Consider the following 18,530-nt stretch of genomic DNA (forward strand, 5'->3'; position numbering starts at 1 on the left):
CTGGTTGTTGGAAACTTCCTCCTGCCAGAATCCTTTGTTCTTGCAGCTGTCTGAGCAGGTCTGGTCACAATGTTCCTATAAACCTCCAACAAGACAGTTGTTGTTTTCTGTTTTGCAACTTTTTATCTCTATGTGGATGGAAAAGCGTCACACCTTTAAAGGTCAGGGCCTGGAGAATGAGCTATCCTGTATATTTCAGGCTGTAGGCAACATTCTTTTACAAAAGGTGCAGAGCCAGCATGACTAAGCACAGGCGACAGAGCACAAAGGTGAGAGCAAAAGGAATAGACCTAGTAGGGAGTCAGGTCTGCTGTCTGTTCCACGTGCAGTTTACACACCAGTGCAGGACTCAGTGTGGGGCAGAGCTAGCTCTGAAACCGCCCGAAGTCTTTGAACATCAAGCTGCACCAGAAAGCCAGCTCCACGTCCCCTACCCCAGAGCACTGCACCCCACCCTGTGCTCCCGGGATCTGGGAGATGCTGGTGAACTCGTGAGTGGAGGAGGCACGAGTGACAGTGAACGTACAAAAGCGGACATGTTTATGAGGTAGCCTTGCACTTGGCTTGGGGAGGTAAAGGAAACCAGGGGCTTCTTGCAGAGAGTGTATCAGCGGAACAAGGTGAGGCTGGTAATGAGAGCACCTTGTAAAGGGTGAGCGAACTTCGTCCTGGGGTGTCCGTCTGCAGAGGTGGTCCTTATGCCAGCATTGCCAAGTGCCCTCTTCTGGAATTGTACTCGGACATTTTGGGGACAAACATGAAACTGTGCTTGTCCCTTCAGAACTGCACTTCCTTTGTGACCATGGTACTAACCGGGTTTGTAATAGACCACTTTCAAAATTCTTGGCCGTCAAGATTGCGTCTGTTGCATCACTCAGGTTCTCGGCTTCCAGCAGAGGAGCTACTCCTGGCTGAGTTAGGAAGAAAAGGCGTTTGTTTATTAAAGAATGTGGGTCACCGTTGCTGAGGGTTGTTGAGAAGCAGACTCAGGGCCGGGACGCTGCAGAAAATGCCCCAAACCACACAGCGTGTTGATTGTGGAAAGGGAATTTCTGCCGCTGACACCCAAGGGGGACTTCCCTGTCCTGTCTTGCATCACAGGCCCCTGTGTCTAATCCAGCGTGGGTGACTGATTGCGGAGCCCAGGGGAAGCAGAGACTCAGCATCTTGCAGTTTTGTCCCCATAACGGGAAGTAGTCTGTGCTCACCTGCTTTTCAATCGAGAAGCCTAAGGCAGAAAACCCCCCAAACTTAGCCAGGTGTCAGGGCTGTGCTCACACACGTCCACCTCGTCAGGTGTCAGGGCGTGAAGCTTTCCCTGCATGGAGGCACTCCAGACTTTGAAAGCCCAGGTGCACAACGTCCTGAACAGCAAAAGAGTAAAAGGATATTGTGAGAGGCGTTCAGTGACCGTGACCTTATCACTCATTACCCCCACTGGCCAAGAACCTGGGCAGGGACCAGGGGTGGTGAAGTGAAGGGCACTGCTGCCCTTGAGTAATTGTCCAGCTAAGTGGCCATCTGATGGGGCTCTGATGAACGGGTGCGCTGAGAGCCTTGGCGTGGGAACACCCCGTCTAGCCTGGTGGTTTGGGACACGGGTCCTGGAGGGGGTGGGCATTGAGCTGGGCATTGCAGAGCTCAGAGGGAGGCCATGCCAGCCGGTGCACCACAGAGCTTCAGGACCAATAGGGAGCCAGGCATGTCTTAGGAAGAGCCAAGGACCATGTGTGTCTAGGATGGGGGAGAGGTGGCCCCACGAGGAGGCAGGGGACCAGGTCATCAAGGGTCTAGATACAATGCGAGGGAATGCATTTGAGTGGCGTGAGGCTGGGTGTGTGGTGACGGGCGAGATGATCCTGGTGGGCACAGAGGCTGTTTCAGAGAGCAGAGAGGGAGCAGAAGCTGAGTGGCAGAAGGCTCAGGTTCTGGTGGTCGTGATGGTGGGCTGTAGGGGAGAGGCGGGTCTGGGCTGGCTTTCAGCCTTTGGAACGCCAGCTCAGAGGGGTGTACATGAAAGGAGCGGTGGTCGGAGAAACGTTGCCTCCACTCGGTCCCCAGGCCTTTGAAATGCTGAGCCATCCAAGTAAGAGGTCTTCATGGCAGGAGGAAAGTGTGGAGCGTCAGACTCCAGTCCCTGCCGGAATACAGAAGGGATGCCAGGCGTTCCTGAGCAGCAGGGCCAAGGCATGGACGAGAGCACGAGTCTCATCCCGGAGTATGAGAAAGTACAGGAAGGCGAGGTTACTTATTGATTTGCGAGAGCTCTTTATGTGTGTAGGGATATTAGTGGTTGTTTAATACCCATGAGGCACTTTCTGAATTCTTGCCTATTTGAAAATGTTTTTATTTTGTTTTCATTCAGAAAATAACAACTTGTCTTTTGCTTTTCTTTTAAAAAAAAATTTCGTGTTGCAGAGGAATAGTCTGAGTCCAGCCTAATTTTTGTCTTTGTTGATACCCTGTTTCTCAGCCTATAAAGATCTCCTGCCCCCTATCCTTGAGAAGAACCCAACCAACCACCACCAACAAAAAAAAACCCAACTGTCATTATCGTATATTTCCATTCCTGCTCTCTGTGTTTGACTTATATTAGGCATATTTTTACTTCAGGGAACACTTTTCTGTTATCTCTTTGAACGCTGCATCTGCCTTGCTTTGTTTTTGCTTTCTGGGGTTCCCTCTTAGGTGTAGGTTAGGTCCTCACGTCACAGCTTTCTCTCATCATTGTTTTTTTCTTTTCTATCTTTTACTCCAGGATCTGTGGAAGTGCTTCATATTTCTTCATCAGTTTGTTTTTATGCTATTCATTGGGTTAAATTTATTTTTTTCTTCATGAGAATACTTATGTCTTAGCCCGTTTGGGCTGCTATTACCAAAATACCATAAATTGGGAGCTTAAACAACAGAAATTTATTTCTTACAGTTTTGGAGGCTGGAAGTCCAAGGTCAAGGTGCTGGACCATTTGGTTCCTGGCAAGCATGTGGCATCTTCCTGCTGTGTCCTTGTACGGTGGAGAGAGCAAGATCCAGGTCTCTGGTGTCTCCTTTTATGAGGACACCAGTCCTATTAGATCAGGCACCACTCTTCTGACCTCATTTAACCTTAAGTTACCCGCACAAAGGCTCCATCTCGAAGTACAGTCATGTTGGGGGCTCGGGGCTTCAACATAGGAATTCGGAGGAATACAACGTTTAGTCCATAACGCTCATCTTTAAGCAGAGCCTGTGCTTCCCTGAACTGGTTTATTTAAGTCAAAGATGACACAGGTCCTTTCAAGGTTAGAGAGAGGCCCAGCAAAGGGAGAAGGAAAGGGCTCCATGTGCTTTCCAGGCTCTGGGTCTGAGGCCTGGGGTGCAGAGGGAGAAATCCAGGTGGGGCTGAGGGCAGTCACAGCGGCGGCTCCCGTCCCTGGGCTGCAGGCGTGCGGTGGGGCAGCGGTCTATGCCGGCCAAGGTTGAGCACCACACACCCCTACCTGGTGTCGTTTCTGCTGGCCGCAGGAGCTGGGCGTGGGAGCACCTCAGGTCTCCTGCTTGGCTTGTGTGCCTGGGCATTGGAAATGGCATCAGTGGGTCTCCGTGCATCCCCGCAGCCCCCCTTTTTCCCTGGGGCACTGCTGGAGTTGCCCCAGGTCTACTCAAACACATGTAATGCACAGACTCATGGACTTTGAGAACGAACTTATAGCTACCAGGGGGGAAGGGTGGGGAGAAGGGATAGTTAGGGAGTTTGGGATTGACACGTACACACTGCTATATTTAAGATGGATAACCAACAAGGACCTACTGTACAGCACAGGGAACTCTGCTCAATGTTATCTGGTAGCTTGGGTGGGAGGGGAGTTTGGGAGAGAATGGATACATGTATATGTATGGCTGAGTCACCTGAAACCATCACAACATAGTTAATCAGCTATATCCTAATATAAAATTAAAAGTTAAAAAGAGAAACAAAAAGAAAACCCTGTAATGCCCCATCCTTCCCTACAGCTGGCTCCTGTCTCCACTGCCTCTGACAGAAATTCCTTTCTGGAATTCTGGCCAGTGGATGGTGTCCTTCTGTGGTTTCTAGTACCGATAAGGCTTCTCCCTATTGCTTTGGTCATGGGCGGGAAACTGGGACAGGGGACAAGACTCCTGTGTTCATGGCCCTCCTGCTGTGACCTCAAGAGCGCTGGTGGTCCCCGGTGGAGCCTCCCCCCCAGACAGAGTTAGACTGGAGGGCAGTTGGCAGGACTCACATGGCTGGGGTGTGTTTAAGTATGTGGGTACCAGAGGTGAGGGCGTGGCAGGGGGGTGGGGATGTGACCCAGACCGGGTCGTGCAGGAGGCTGGCAACGTGGTGGCCATCCTGGGTGCTTTCTCCACTCAGCCTTGCTGATGTTCTTATAAGCTGATCGTGGAAAACGATACACAATGTTTGGAAAAAAACAACACATAAGCAATTAAACACATAAAGCAATTAAACTTAAGGGTGAAGATCTCTTACCTGCTCACTCTTAGTTCTTTCCCATTTTACTTTCTAGAGGTAATAACCATTGTTAACGACTGGATGCATAGATAAGTTCCTTTCCATCTTCTTTTATAGAAACAAAATATTGTAACGTATTTTCTCTTTTTCCTGGCTTCCACGATCCTCGGCCTATTGACTGATTCGTCCAAGTTCTGTCTGTAGTGTCTGTTTCTTAACCACTCTCACCTCTGCGTGGTCCCCGCTCCCTCCACGGGGGCTCTGAGCCCTGGGACACCCACCCAGGGCTTCGGGGGTGCGGGAGGCCTCCTGGCTCTGCCCACCGGAGCTTTAGGATTGAATTGTTTAGGGGGAGGGGAAGGAGGGGGAGCATGGTTCTTGTGCTACTTTAAAAGAAGTCCAATTAGAAAGCTTGTCCTTCTTTCTCTTAATTGCCTCCATGTAAGGAAGCGTTTTCCCCTAATTTATTGCCGCAGGTGGAGGTCGTGACCTCACGGGGCTGCTTCCCTCTCTGAGAGCACAGCCTTGAGCTTGCTACTGAACCAAACTTGGGTCTACTCGCCCGCAGGCAGTAAAGCCAGTGTCCTGACAGCAGGTGTGGTGGAGGAGAGGGCAGCGTTTATTGCAGGCACCCAGCAAGGAGTCCAGGCACCTACTGCTTAAAAGGCCCGAGCTCCCCAGAGGCCTTCAGGGAGAGGTTTTTAAAGACAGGGTGAGGGAAGGGGCTGTGGGGTGTGTGATCAGCTCGTGGACGCTCTTCTGATTGGCTGGTGGGAAGTAACTGGGAGTCAACATCATCAACCTTCTGGATCCGACCCGTCTGGGGGTCTACATGCCTGTGGGTAGCATACGGTTAACTTCTCCCACCTGGTGGGGACTTCGGTATCTGCAAAATAGCTTAAAGGACATGGCTCAGATTCTATCGTCTGTAGCCCTTGAGGAGGAACTCAAGGGCCTTGACTTTGTTTAATGGCGAAACCATTATTAATTTGTCTTGCTTGCCTGTTTTCCTTTGTTTCTGCATTTTCTCACTTCTCTGATTAAATTTGTTCTTTGGAACTCGGGGGAGGCCCCCGAGGCTAAAGTTTTTCTACCAACAAGAGGAAGGCAGAGGACACAGGGGGTGGTGGTCTGTCCCGTGAAGGCCTCATAGGGTCCTGCTCGGTTACAAGCGGGATCGCTGTCACCCACAGGTGGGTAATCTATGTTTTAACCCAGATTTGGTTAAAACACGGATTTCTGGGCCCCACCCCTGGAGTCCTGGATTGTGTAGGTCTGGGGTGGGGCTCGAGACTGTGCCTTTCAGTGAGTTCCCCGGTGATGCCGATGCCGCTGGTCTGGGGACCTCACTCTGAGAACTGGGGCTTTCCATGTTCCTATACCGAATGATGACCCAGGGTGCCTGTCCGTGGGTATAAGAGCCAGGGGTGGGGTGGGGTAGGGGTAGTTCATGGACCTGGGTGAGATGTCGGAGGGACACAGAGCTGTCACTAAATCAAAGGGAGAATAAAGGAAAGCAACTGAGCATCTGCTCATGACTTTCATGTACTGTTTGACCAAAGAGAGGCTGTTTGGGCTTTCAGCTGATAGAATCAAATGATGTCCCGTTTTAATCCAGTTCCATAACCAGCTTTATTTATTTGATGATGTCTTAATTCCAAAAGATGTCTAGTAATACATGCTTACAGTGAAAAATCACCACAGAAGTATTATTATATAAAAAAAAGAAGTACCTTTTCACTCTCCCCAATTCTCTCATTGACTGACCACGTTCCAGCTGGTTACATTTCCAGAACTCACTCTCTCTCCTTTTAAACACAAAGGGTGTGCACGCACCTTTTATTTCCGTGAATGGGGTAATTCTGTAGAGACTGTGATTCTAATTTTTTTCACTCAGTCTATCTAGGGGATCTTTCCGTGTAGACTTGTGCACACGAGATTTCCCTGCCTCTTACAGCGGCACACCCGAGTGATGGTGTGTTCGGGGCCGTGTCCCCCGAGTCCAGTAACTGAGACAGTTCGGTAAGCCATGGGTCATCCACTCTGTACAAGATCCTCTTTTTTTTTTTTGCGGTACGCGGGCCTCTCACTATTGTGGCCTCTCCCGTTGCGGAGCACAGGCTCCGGACGCGCAGGCTCAGCGGCCATGGCTCACAGGCCCAGCCGCTCCACGGCGTGTGGGATCCTCCCGGACCGGGGCACGAACCCGTGTCCCCTGCATCAGCAGGTGGACTCTCAACCACTGCGCCACCAGGGAAGCCCCACAAGATCCTCTTTTAAAACAAATATTTATTCAGCAGTCACTTCATGTCCAAGGGCTGTGCTAAGTGCTGGGTCTACAGGGCGGGCAAGGGCACACGTAACCCCATCTCCCAAATTTAAAGTCTAGTGTGCACGGGTTTCTGAATGAGGCTGTTTCAGACCATGCTGGAGTGGAGCCCTTTGTGTTGACGGGCTGGGGACGAGGGGCGCATCTCTGGGGAGGGTGTACCTGTCAGCATCCCGGCCGGAAACAGGTGGAGCGGCAGGTGCGCTCAGAGTCTAAGCTGAGGAATGGGTAAGGGGGCTGTGAGTAGAGGTGGCAGCAGAGCTCAGGGGCAGGCCCTGGAGAGGGAGAGAGCCCGGGAAGGCTGCCCCCAGGTGTTGGGACCTGGGACACCTGAGCCACTCGAGGAGGGAGGTGGGCAGGGGACAGGGGCTCATACCCGCCCTCCTTCCACCGGGCCCCTGCTCAGTCACACCTGAGACTTCAGGGCTAAGGAACCCGGCAGGTGTGGTCTGTGGCGGTCAGAGCAGGGCAGAGGAGGAAAGAGAAGAAATGCACAGATAGATTCTTAGAACTCAACCGCTTCATCAAAGGACGCCCACCTTTTAAATGTGCACATTTACGTAGCCCCTGCCGAGTGGCCTTTAGGAAAAGCTGTACCAATTTATATTTCCCACCACGTTCCCAAGGGTTGAGAGTTTGTCAACTCAAAATGGACTTCGCTTGCTCTTTGTGTTTCCCTGATTCTTATTGGAGCCTAGGATCTGCTACGGTGCTTTTGGGTGCAGTCTACTGAATACCCAACAAAACAAGCTTCAACGATGAGGAAACAGTCTTCTCTTGCAATATGATGTGTCTGAAGGCAACAGTTGGGGGGTTGCTTCATTGCATGGCCTCCTGATGTCAGGACCTGGAGCCGGCTTCTCAGAAATGCTCCTGACCTTTTGCCTCATGGTCCCAAGATGGCCTGGCAGCTCCAAGCAGCGTGGCTTCATGTTACAGCACAGGAGGCTTCAGGAAGGAGGAACAAATCCCTGTTCATGTTCTATTCTCTAAGATGGGAAAACATCTCCAGAAGCCTCCAGCACAGCTTCAGTTACGGGGCAGGGTTGCATCACACACCCTGCCCCAGGCAAAACAAATCGCTGGCCAGGGCGGTGGAGTGACCTCAGTCACCTTTGGCCCCCACAGAATCTGTGTGGTTAAGGAAAACTGTAAAGTGACCACATGTTTCTATTATTTGATATCGTAGCTGTGTAGCTCGTCTGAGAGTCGGGAGTGTAAATGAGGATGCAAATGCCTGGGTCTGCCTGGCCGCGTTCTCTGCGAAGTCTCGCCTTCTCAGGTCTTTATGCAGAATAAAGATACAGCTGAATCTAAGTTAGGCCTTTACCATGGAGAGGATATATGAAAGTAAAGCCTCAAATAATCCCTAAATCTCATTCAGCCAGTAATTTCAATTTCTACCTTACTTCCCCTAACAAAAGTATAAAGTAGGATATAACCAAAGAAATGAATTACACGCCCCGGGGATGGCGTTAGGTGTTTACTTTCTCCGTTTCTTCTTCCCCTTGAACAGAAGAGCAGGAGTAAGATGAAGTGAGAAAACTACAGGGGTCCTTCCGAACTGGTGATAATATCAAGCTGGTTCAGTACAAGTAACCTCTGGTGCATCCTTAAAACTTGTTATTCCTTGAACTTATCTTTAAGATTTTGGAGGAAATGCACTGAGAGCCAGCCTGGCATTATTCATGTCACTTGTTTGCTGGGGACAGGGTGGCAGTGAGGCTCCCAGGAGTGGCTGGCAGGCTCAGGCTGCCTGTGTGTGTTCTGAATTGTGAACTGGATTTGGGGAGTGTCCCGCTTCAGAGGAGAACGTATGACTTGGCCTGAGGCAGGCCAATGCCTCTTCATTGTATTTATCTTATTATCACTACAGCTGGATCACGATTTCTAGTCTGACTTCATTGTGATTTTTATGGATTTTTGAAGTGTTTTCCTTTTACTCGGTTTCTACTGTTTTAAGTACATTAGAACTTGGCACGTCTCTGAGGTTTCCTAGCATCACCTCGCCTTTTCCCATAAACTCCATTTTTTGGAGCCTTTCTGACTGAGCACAGCAATGCCACCTCCTTTGCAGCAGCTGGCCCTGCTCCTCGGTCAGACTAGAGGAAAGCCTGTCTGTGCTGCCTGCCCTCTGCTCCCCTTGTGCATTTTCCCCTCCTCTGGATGGGGACGAAGAATCTGTTCTCTTCCTCAGTGCTGTTGGGACCTGATATTTCCAATCAACAGTTCCCTCTACTGGCTGGTTTGGAAAAGTATATTTTGAGTACCTGGTGTCAGACCAATCAAGTCTTTAGACAGCCCTAATTCCATTTTTAGGTCTGCACAGGTTTATTGTCTGTTTCCTTTCCTTGAATAAAGGAATAAACAAGACGTTTAGCCCATCATTGGTACCCAATTACATGTTGAATTAATAATTGTGATGGCCATGTAATCTTAGTTAATGTGGGTTATGGCTTGAAAACTAGCAACCTTTTTGATAAGTGAATTTTTTCAAGGGAGAAGTAGGAATCCTTCTGCCCTTTTACTTACTAAATATATATTGAGCTTGCAGTCAGTTGGAAGTTTTGAACTTATGAGCAAGCGTGGTGGCTGTGGGAATCCACAGCCACATGGAAATGTGGACCATGAGGCATGATGGTTCAGGTGCCTAATCCAGGCTTGGGGGACCAGGGCAGAGCTTCCAGTGGAAGGGAAGGCTCATCAGGTAATTGGGTAGAAGGCAAAGAAAGAGTATACCAGGTGGGGAACTAGCCTGGTGGGAAGGCCACCAGATTAGAGAAAGTGTGGTACACGGCTGAATTAAAAAGAGAGTTATGATTAAAGAGTCGAGGAGAAGGGCATTGGTGCAAGAGCTGAGAATGAAGCGGGGATATAGGGGAGGAAAAATAACCTTCCCTCTACCCTTCTGGGTTCCCAACTGAGACCCCTGTAATAAAAGACTAACAAGAGAGGACCAGACATCTATAAACATGCATGTGTAAATGGGGGACACCCAGGGAAAAGTGAATAACTCAAGGAAGTGGCTTAGAACTCTGGCTTATACGTCATCTTCCATAAAGAGCAATACATTTGTGGAGAAATGACAGGACAAGGGAAAGCAGTTTTTGAAGAGTTCTCATCACAAAGAAGAAAAACCATCCCCCCCCCTTTTTGGTACCTATATGAGATGATGGATGTTAACTAAACTTACTATGGTAATGTTTCACAATATATGTAAGTCAAATCATTATGCTGTACACCTTAATTTAACACAGTGATACATGTTAATTATATCTCAGTAAAACTGGGGAAACATAAAGCAATAAAATAAGAAAATGTATGTCCTGCTTTTAGGCAAATGGGGGAGGACAGGGAACTTTTCTTGTAATTGCTTCTTCTCAGTTGCCTTCAGCTCAAAATAAATGTCAAAGTTGCATGTTTTGAGGTGGCATATTCTGCTGGCCTTCAGAGAGCAGGGTCAGATAAAAAAGGAGCTAGCTGGTTAAAGAGTTGAGACTTCGTCTAAAGAGTAGAAACCATGAAGGGTTTTAAGCAGTAGTTGTGTTGGTCAGAAGAGTTTCTTGCTGATGGTGTGGAGAATGGGGCAGAAATCGGACCAGGAAGTCCAGGTAGGAGAGGGGTGAACCCCAGGAAGGATGTGGTGGCCCTCATCTAGGTTAGAAGTGGGAATGGAGAAACACGGACAGGTTTGGAAGATGTTTAAGAGGTGGCCTTGCCAGAATTCCATGATACTTGGATGGGGAAGGGGTTAGGGGAGGGCTGAAGAGAAAGCCCAGATTTCTGTCTTGGGCACCTCTGTCAGTTATTGGTGGTATTCAGCATTGAATAAGGAATGTGGGTGAGAGGAGCAGGTTTGGAAGAAACGTGTTTTGGGTTTGATGTGTTGAGTTTGCTTTGTTGGTGGGATGCCCAAGATGAAATATCCAGTAGACACATATTTAGGTAAGAAACTCAGAAAGAGAGATTAGCTAGCAGTAAGTGATCTGGAAGTTTTAGGATGAGAGGGGATAGGATCACCAAGGGAGCGTGTAGGGGATGAGAAGAGGGCTTGGTCATACGTCTGAGGAACAGTGGCATTTCAGAAAGCAGGGAACAGAAGAATCCACAAAGAAAATTGAGTGGCTGGAGAGAGAGGAAGAAAAGCAGAAGGGTGAGCTGTCAGGACATTTGCAGAAAGAGTTTCAAAAGGATGGAACAAGCAAGTGGTAAATGCTACAGAGATGTCTAGTAAGATGGGAACTGACTAGTAACCATTGGATATTGCTACAAGACAGTCATTGGGGAATGATGGAAGACGGTTTCAGGAGACTTGGTGGGGGGTATAAGTAGCAAGAGTGAGAGTAGAAGACTCTGGAAGTTAGCCTGAAAAGGAGTCAGGTGATTGGTGGTGGGTGGCGGGAATACAAAGACAGGTCCTGGGGATTATTGTTGGTCACTGCAATGAACTGGATGTTTATGTCTTCTCTCCAAATTAATATGTTGAATCCTAATCCCCAAGTGATGGTAATAGGAGGTGGGGCTTTGGGGAGGTAATTAGGTCATGAGGGTGTAGCCCTCATGAATAGAGTTAGTGCTTTAATACAAGAGACTCCAGAGAGCTCCCTCACCCTTTTTTCCATGTGAGGACACAGCAAGAAGATACCCTATGAACCAGGAAGCGGGCTCTTACCAGACACTGAATCTGCTGGCATCTTGATCTTGAACTTCCCAGCCTCCAGAACTGTGAGAAATAAATGTTTGTTGTTTAACCCACTCAGTCAATGGCAGTTTCTTACAGCAGCTTGAATGGGCTAAGACAGTCATATATATTTTAAGATGGGAGACCCTTGAGCATATATACCAGCTTACTGCTGCATGACCACCCCCAAACTCTAGTTTAAAATATGTTTATAGTTGATGCATCTGCGGATGGGCTGGGGATCGGCTGATCTAGACTGCCTTTGCTCGTGTGTCTGTGGGTGAGCCGGACCATTCAGCCGGGTCCGCTCTGCTCCGTGCATTTCTCATCCTCTACCTGGGACCATTGTATCAGCCTGGCACGTTCTTCTTAGGGAGATAGCTGAGGCACAAGTGTAGAAGGAGTCCCATCAGTGAGTGTGTTTCAAGCTTCTGTTGGCATCATGCCTGTAGATGTCCTGTGAGCCAATGTTCTTCTTGACAGAAGAACTTAGAAGCCATGTGGCAGAAGGCAAGGTGAGGAATTTAGTCCGTTAATACAATCTGGTGGGAATGAATTTGCAAGGCGGGAGAGGTTGAAGAGAAAGAGGAAGTAGTTTGTAGCACAAATATATTCCCCAGAAGTAGATGGGGAATGGCTTTAAAGCACTGCAAGGGGAGGAGAGATTGGCATCTTTAAATAGGAGAAGAAACACCCTCCTTTTCACTAAGAGGGATGTGGGGAAGTTTTGGGAGTGATGGGGGAAAGTTGAGGGGGTTCCCTTGTGGTTTCAGTTCCCTCTATGAAGTAGGAGGTGTGTCATCTCCTGGGAGAGGGGTTTGCTGTGAGGTAGGTGACTTAAGAGTTGGAAAGTTTAAAATTCCCCCCTTGGGGTTTGGGGGATTGTTGCTCAGTGGAAATCAAGAGTGGATATGATGCTTCTAAGAACATATAGATATTAACCTTTTTTCTTTAAAACCATGACAATGAACTGAAGGGAGCTTTCCTTTTCTTTGGTAACACAGATAGCTTGAAAGATAGTCCAGCTTGGCTACCATGGACTTCTATCTCCCGTACACTTTCAGAGAAAATGCCATTGGCCATCCAAAGTGAAGCCAGAACCCTGGGGCTGGGGTGGTACCAGGAGTCATCTTTGACTTTTCTCTTTCTGTTACTTGGCTCAGCCCAATAATCACCAAGACCTGTCCATTCACTTTGCTCTGAGTCAACAACTCCTCTCTACCCTCCGGCCCTCCCCGGGGGCTGGCCACCGTCTCCTCTGTCCATTGCACACCCACTTGGTAAGCACCCCGCCTCCCCCACCGCTGGTGAGGCTTGTGGACTGTGTGGACAGGATCCACACCCGGCAGCCAGTCAAGAGCCATCGTCCCTACCTTGCAGTCTTATCGAGTGGCCCTAGCCTAGATCTCCCTTTCAGAAGATGAACTTTTGATTACAGAAAAACTGTAAAGATTGTGCAGAGAATTTCCGTATACCCCACACCTGGTTTCCCCTTTCGTTAGGCTCTTACACTAGGATGATACCTTGCACAAAACAAATAAACCCATATCGATGCATTTTTTTAAAATTTTATTTTACTTTTTTTATACAGCAGGTTCTAATTAGTTAACTATTTTATACATATTAGCATATACATGTCAATCCCAATCTCCCAATTCATCACACCACCACCACCACCCCTGCTTCCCCCCTTGGTATCCATACATTTGTTCTGTACATCTGTGTCTCTATTTCTGCCTTGCAAACCGGTTCATCTGTACTTTTTTTCTAGATTCCACATATATGTGTTAATATACGATATTTGTTTTTCTCTTTCTGACTGACTTCATTCTGTATGACAGTCTCTAGGTCCATCCACGTCTCTACAAATGACCCAATTTCGTTCCTTTTTATGGCTGAGTAATATTCCATTGTATATATGTACCACATCTCCTTTACCCATTCATCTGTCAATGGGCATTTAGGTGGCTTCCATGACCTGGCTATTGTAAATAGTGCTGCAACAAACATTGGGGTGCATGTATCGTTTGGAATTATGGTTTTCTCTGGGTATATGCCTAGTAGTGGGATTGCTGGGTCATATGGTAGTTCTGTTTTTAGTGTTTTGAGGAACCTCCATACTGTTCTCCATAGTGGCTGTATCAATTTACATTCCTGCCAACAGTGCAAGACGGTTCCCTTTTCGCCACACCTTCTCTGGCATCTGTTGTTTGTAGATTTTCTGATGATGCCCATTCTAACTAGTGTGAGGTGATACTTCATTGTAGTTTTGATTTGCATTTTCCTAATAATTAGTGATGTTGAGCAGCTTTTCATGTGCCTCGTGGCCATCTGTATGTCTTCTTTGGAGAAATGTCTATTTAGGTCTTCTGCCCATTTTTGGATTGGGTTGTTTGTTTTTTTAATATTGAGCTGCATGAGCTGTTTATATTTTGGAGATTAATCCTTTGTCCATTGCTTGGTTTGCAAATATTTTCTCCCATTCTGAGGGTTGTCTTTTCATCTTGTTTATAGTTTCCTTTGCTGTGCAAAAGCTTTTAAGTTTCATTAGGTCCCATTTGTTTATTTTTGTTTTTATTTCCATTATTCTAGGAGGTGGGTCAAAAAAGATCTTGCTGTGATTTATGTCAAAGTGTGTTCTTCCTATGTTTTCCTCTAAGAGTTTTATAGTGTCTGGTCTTAAATTTAGGTCTCTAATCCATTTTGAGGTTTTTTTTGTGTGTATAGTGTTAGGGAGTGTTCTAATTTCATTCTTTTACATGTAGCTGTCCAGTTTTCCCAGCACCACTTATTGAAGAGGCTGTCTTTTCTCCATTGTATATTCTTGCCTCCTTTGTCAGATTAGTTGACCATAGGTGCGTGGGTTTATCTCTAGGCTTTCTATCCTGTTCCATTGATCTATATTTCTGTTTTTGTGCCGGTACCATACTGTTTTGATGACTGTAGCTTTGTAGTATAGTCTGAAGTCTGGGAGCCTGATTTCTCAAGCTCCGTTTCTCTTTCTCAAGATTGCTTTGACTATTCGGGGTCTTTTGTGTTTCTACACAAATTGTAAAATTCTTTGTTCTAGTCCTGTGAAAAATGCCATTGGTAATTTGATAGGGATTGTATTGAATCTGTAGATTGCTTTGGGTAGTATAGTCATTTTCACAATATTGATTCTTCCAATCCAAGAACGTGGTATATCTCTCCATCTGTTTGTGTCATCTCTGATTTCTTTCATCAGTCTTAAAGTTTTCTGAGAACAGGTCTTTTACCTCCTTAGGTAGGTTTATTCCTAGGTATTTTATTCTTTTTGTTGCAATAATGAATGGGTTTCTTTCCCTAATTTCTCTTTCTGATCTTTCGTTGTTAGTGTATAGGAATGCAAGAGATTTCTGTGCATTATTTTGTATCCTGCAACTTTACCAAATTCATTGATTAGCTCTAGTAGTTTTCTGGTGGCATCTTTAGGATTCTCTACGTATAGTACCATGTCAAACAGTGACAGCTTTAATTCTTCTTTTCCAATTTGTATTCCTTTTATTTCTTTTTCTTCTCTGATTGCCGTGGCTAGGACTTCCAAAACTATGTTGAATAATAGTGGTGAGAGTGGACATCCTTATCTTGTTCCTGATCTTAGAGGAAATGCTTTCAGTTTTTCACTCTTGAGAATGATGTTTGCTGTGGGTTTGTCATATATAGCCTTTATTATGCTGAGTTAGGTTCCCTCTGTGCCCACTTTCTGGAGAGTTTTTATCATAAATCAGTGTTGAATTTTGTCAAAAGCTTTTTCTCCATCTACTGAGATGATCATATGGTTTTTCTTCTTCAATTTGTTAATATGGTATATCACATTGATTGATTTGCATATATTGAAGAATCCTTGCATCCCTGGGATAAATCCCACTTGATCATGGCGTATGATCCTTTTAGTATGTTGTCGGATTCTGCTTGCTAGTATTTTGTTGAGGATTTTTGAGTCTATATTCATCAGTGATATTGGTCTGTAATTTTCTTCTTTTGTAGTATCTTTGTCTGGTTTAGGTATCAGGGTGATGGTGGCCTTGTAGAATGAGTTTGGGAGTGTTCCTTCCTCTGCAAGTTTTTGGAAGAGTTTGAGAAGGATGGGTGTTAGCTCTTCTCTAAATGTTTCATAGAATTCACCTGTGAAGCCATCTGGTCCTGGACTTCTGTTTGCAGGAAGGTTTTTAACCACAGGTTCAATTTCATTACTTGTGATTGGTCTGTTCATGTTTTCTATTTCATCCTGGTTCAGTCTTGGCAGGTTATAGCTTTCTAAGAATTTGTCCATTTCTTCCAGGTTGTCCATTTTATTGGCATAGAGTTGCTTGTAGTAGTCTCTTAGGATGCTTTGTATTTGTGCGGTGTCCGTTGTAACTTCTCCTGTTTCATTTCTAATTTTATTGATTTGAGTCCTTTCCCTCTTTTTCTTGATGAGTCTGGCTAATGGTTTATCAATTTTGTTTATCTTCTCAAGGAACCAGGTTTTAGTTTTATGATCTTTGCTATTTTCTTTGTTTCTATTTCATTTATTTCTGCTCTGATCTTTATGGTTTCTTTCCTCTCACTAACTTTGGGTTTTGTTTGTTCTACCTTCTCTAGTTCCATTAGGTGTAAGGTTAGATTGTTTATTTGAAATTTTTCTTGTTTCTTGAGATAGGATTGTATTGCTATAAACGTCCTTCTTAGAACGGCTTTTGCTGCATCCCAGAGGTTTTGGATTGTCGTGTTTTCATTGTCATTTGTCTCTAGGTATTTTTTGATTTCCTCTTTGATTTCTTCAGTGATCTCTTGGTTATTTAGTAACGTATTGTTTAGCCTCCATGTGTTTGTGTTTTTTTTACTCTTTTCCCCCTGTAATTGATTTCTAATCTCATAGAGTTGTGGTGGGAAATGATGCTTGATATGATTTCAATTTTCTTAAATTTACTGAGGCTTGATTTGTGACCCAAGATGTGATCTATTCTGGAGAATGTTCCATGTGCACTTGAGAAGAAAATGTAATCTGTTGTTTTCAGATGGAATGTCCTATAAATGTCAATTAAATCTATCTGGTCTATTGTGTCATTTAAAGCTTGTGTTTCCTTATTAATTTTCTGTCTGGATGATCTGTCCATTGGTGTAAGTGAGGTGTTAAAGTTCCCCACTATTGTGTTACTGTCCATTTCCTCCTTCATAGATGTTAGCATTTGCCTTATGTACTGAGGTGCTCCTATGTTGGGTGCATATGTATTTATAATTGTTATATCTTCTTCTTGGATTGATCCCTTGATCATTACGTAGTGTCCTTCCTTGTCTCTTGTAACATTCTTTATTTTAATGTCTATTTTATCTGATATGCGAATTTCTACTCCAGCTTTCTTTTGATTTCCATTTGCATGGAATATGTTTTTCCATCCCCTCACTTTCAGTCTGTATGTGTCCTTAGGTTTGAAGTGGGTGTCTTGTAGACAGCATATATATGGGTTTTGTTTTTATATCCATTCAGCAAGCCTGTGTCTCTTGGTTGAAGCATTTAATCCGTTTACGTTTAAGGTAATTATCGATATGTATGTTCCTATTACCATTTTCTTGATTGTTTTGGGTTTGTTTTTGTAGGTCTTTTTCTTTTCTTGTGTTTCCTGCCTAGAGAAGTTCCTTTAGCATTTGTTGTAGAGCTAGTTTGGTGGTGCTGAATTCTCTTAGCTTTTGCTTTTCTGTAAAGCTTTTGATTTCTCTGTCAAATCTGAATGAGATCCTTGCTGGGTAGAGTGATCTTGGTTGTAGTTTCTTCCCTTTCATCACTTTAAATATATTGTGCCAGTCCCTTCTGGCTTGTAGAGTTTCTGTTGAGAAATCAATCAGCTGTTAACCTTATGGGAGTTCCCTTGCATGTTATTTGTTGTTTTACCCTTGTTGCTTTTAATAATTTTTCTTTGTCTTTAATTTTTGTCAGTTTGATTACTATGTGTCTCAGCATGTTTCTCCTTGGGTTTATCCTGCCTGGGACTCTGTGCTTCCTGTACTTGAGTGGCTATTTCTTTTCCCATGTTAGGGAAATTTTCTACTATAATCTCTAAATGTTTTCTCGGGTCCTTTCTCTCTGTCTTCTCCTCTGGGACCCCTATAATGCGAATGTCACTGTGTTTAATGTTATCCTAGAGGTCTCTTAGGCTGTCTTCATTTCTTTTCTTTCTTTTTTCTTTATTCTGTTCTGTGACAGTGAATTCCACCATTCTGTCTTCCAGGTCAGTTATCCATTCTTCTGCCTCAGTTATTCTGCTATTGATTCCTTCTGGTGTATTTTTGATTTCAGTTACTGTATTATTCATCTGTGTTTGTTTGTCCTTTAATTCTTCTAGGTGTTTGTTCTTTAATTCTTGTAGGTCTTTGTTCAACATTTCTTGCATCTTCTCAGTCTTTGCCTCCATTTTTTTTCTGAGGTCCTGGATCATTTTCACTATCATTATTCTGACTTCTTTTTCTGGAAGGTTGCCTATCTCCATTTCATTTAGTTGTTTTTCTGGGGTTATATCTTGTTCCTTCATCTTGTACATAGCCCTCTGCCTTTTCATTTTGTCTCTCTTTCTGTGAATGTGGTTTTCATTCCACAGGCTGCAGGATTGTAGTTCTTCTTGCTTCTGCTATTTCCCCTGTGGTGGATGAGGCTGTCTAAGAGGCTTGTGCAAGCTTCCTGATGGGAGGGACTGGTGGTGGGTAGAGCTGGGTGTTGCTCTGGTGGGCAGAGCTCAGTAAAACTTTAATCTGCTTGTCTGCTGATTCGTGGGGCTGAGTTCCCTCCCTGTTGGTTGTTTGGCCTGAGGTGACTCAGCACTGGAGCCTACCCGGCTCTTTGGTGGGGCTAATGGTGGACTCTGGGAGGGCTCGCACCAAGGAGTACTTCCCAGAACTTCTGCTGCCAGTGTCCTTGTCCCCATGGTGAGCCACAGCCACCCCCCGCCTCTGCAGGAGACCCTCCAACACTAGCAGGTAGGTCTGGTTCAGTCTCCCCTGGGGTTACTTCTCCTTCCCCTGGGTCCCGATGCGCACACTATTTTATGTGG

At 45.6% G+C, this 18,530-nt stretch overlaps 1 protein-coding gene across 1 annotated transcript in view; it reads left to right on the plus strand.

The window, feature by feature from the left end:
* Nucleotides 1–18,530, plus strand: part of ANKRD33B (ankyrin repeat domain 33B) — an 87,276-nt gene that overhangs the window by 46,854 nt on the left and 21,892 nt on the right. The window lies entirely within an intron of this gene.

The sequence above is a fragment of the Delphinapterus leucas genome, chromosome 3 (assembly GCF_059928025.1).
Source record: "Delphinapterus leucas isolate spDelLeu-1000000601 "Yukka" chromosome 3, BTC_Dleu_Yukka2, whole genome shotgun sequence".
Lineage (NCBI taxonomy): Eukaryota > Metazoa > Chordata > Mammalia > Artiodactyla > Monodontidae > Delphinapterus > Delphinapterus leucas.